This window comes from Mandrillus leucophaeus, unplaced genomic scaffold (assembly GCF_000951045.1).
Source record: "Mandrillus leucophaeus isolate KB7577 unplaced genomic scaffold, Mleu.le_1.0 Scaffold156, whole genome shotgun sequence".
In the NCBI taxonomy this organism is placed as follows: Eukaryota; Metazoa; Chordata; class Mammalia; order Primates; family Cercopithecidae; genus Mandrillus; species Mandrillus leucophaeus.
The window spans coordinates 4,591,160-4,592,241 of NW_012101543.1; positions in this window are offsets into that span (position 1 = coordinate 4,591,160).

Below are 1,082 nucleotides of genomic sequence, written 5' to 3' on the forward strand. Positions count from 1 at the left end.
TACTTACATATAATATAGAATTATAAAAACTACAGAGAGGGTCTGAACTGATCATATTAACAGAAATTTTTCAAAACCGTTAAGAATTATCCCTATACAATAACTACTTTCTCAATTTCTCTACTGTGACACAAAAACCAAGCTGTGCAAATAAAACCCATTAGAGTTCTACCAATCTAAAAGCGATTGAAAATTATAGTATATTTTCTACATTTTTTCCTTTAACTGTTGCATTTGACTCAAATAAGTTTAAGGATTTTGTATTTTTAATCTTGTTTTTATTAAAACTGCTCTACAAATAAATTTGTCATCTCTGGAGAATAGTCTTTATTTTCAGACTATTTGTTGGACTGAACCAAGGTTGCACTGGTATTATTTCAGTAAAACTTCAAAACCTTACCAAAATCCTTTCAGGATACTTTAAGATTGAATTACATTTCAATAAATATTAATTACCCTAAGAAAGAAAAGAAAATTATAGTATTCTTATTCTCTCATCCTTTTTTTATTAGTTGGAATTCTATGAAGATAAATTTATCTTTACTCTGTAATAACTCTAAGGAAAGAATGGAATAGGAAAGCTAGGATAAACACACAATTTCTCCCTAAATACCGCTAATTTTAAATATATTAATATTTATATATAATATGATATATATTATATATAATATAAATATGTAAATATTAATATGTTTAAATACATTAATATTTAAGTTGTGTTTAGAATTATTCCAAAATGACCATGTGATGTTTTTATAGTGTTTTTTAACATAAATTTTATTAAAATAATGTTTCAACCATTACTATTTTATATGTTTCAACCATTACAGTCATTCTTACTGATGCTCAAACTTTCCTATATTTGATTAGTAGGAGCCTGTTCAGGCTGGCTTCTGACTCCTATTGGCACAATGTATTCTTCAAGGCATCCTAGCTCCTTTTTATGACAAGATATTCCAGGCCCATCTTATATCTTTACAGCTGGTATTAGTCACTTACCAAGGATCCATGGTGCCTTTATTTATGGTGCTAGTTGCACTGATTGCTACTTAGTTGATCATTGTTTCTAGACCTTTTCAGTG